The sequence below is a fragment of the Myotis davidii genome, unplaced genomic scaffold (assembly GCF_000327345.1).
Source record: "Myotis davidii unplaced genomic scaffold, ASM32734v1 scaffold586, whole genome shotgun sequence".
Lineage (NCBI taxonomy): Eukaryota > Metazoa > Chordata > Mammalia > Chiroptera > Vespertilionidae > Myotis > Myotis davidii.
In genome coordinates, this window is record NW_006296809.1 from 255,999 (window position 1) to 256,953 (window position 955).

Sequence of the window (955 nt, forward strand, 5' to 3'; positions counted from 1 at the left end):
CACGGCCGGGGTTGGGTTTCAGAGCTTTGTTCTCTGTGGCCGCACCGTTGATTAAGGCCGCAGAGAGTGAGCCTGCCCAGGGCCCCGCGGGCCACAGGCCGGTGCCCGAGGGGTGTTTGCTCGGCCAGGACTCCTTCCTCGAGTCTCCCACGCTGAGCCCGTCGCCAGGGCGATGATGAACCAGACCCGCACACAGCCCACAGACGCTGGCTTCGCTCCCTGCCAGCCAGGGGCCGGGGCAGGCGTCTGGGGCGCTCGGACACGGGGACCTTCCTCTTCACGTTGCATTTCAGCCAGTCGGCCCCCCACGGCCGCGGGGCCCGCAGGCTGAGCGGGGCTGAGGCTGGCTGGGCGTCGGGCGAGCGACGGTCTTGGCTGTGGGTTCACAGGAGCTGAGCTCAGGAAGAGAGAGGGGCTCCTCCTGGAAGTGGTAGGAAGCTTCCCTCTGTCTGTCTGTCCTGCACCCGCCGCCTCCCGCGTGAGGACACAAGGGCTGAGGCGCTGGTGGGGGGCAGCAGCGGGCGCCGTCTGGCTGGCAGGGCGGCTGTGGGCCGCGGTTCTCTCCGGCCGCCGGTGCTCCAGAGGAGCCGGCCTGTGTGGCCAAGCGCTCTGGGGACACAAGGTGGAGGCTGGCCTGAGCGCGAGGGCTGGCTGCAAGGAGGCACCTGGGCACCGGCCGCATCCCTCCCTCAGCCCCACTGCCTCCCCGGGCCTGGCGGGCGGGCGTGAAGCTGAAACTTAACTCAGCTTGGAAAGCGAAGCCTCATTGGCCCGGCGTTCCTGGAGCTCACCGGTTTGCCGGGGTCTGCGGGACAGACCTGACCAGCCAGGTGTCCGGCCAGGAGGGGCCAGCGAAGGGGCACAGGGCAGGGGCCTCCCCCAGGGCCAGGGTCAGGTCCTCAGACATCTCGGCCGCTCCCGAGGACAGAGTGGGAGAACCGGGTGGAGGTGGCTG

At 69.9% G+C, this 955-nt stretch overlaps 1 protein-coding gene across 1 annotated transcript in view; it reads left to right on the forward strand.

The window, feature by feature from the left end:
• Positions 1-955, forward strand: part of TTLL10 (tubulin tyrosine ligase like 10) — a gene marked incomplete at its 3' end in the record, with an annotated part of 23,307 nt that overhangs the window by 5,855 nt on the left and 16,497 nt on the right. The gene's annotated exons all lie outside the window — the stretch shown is intronic.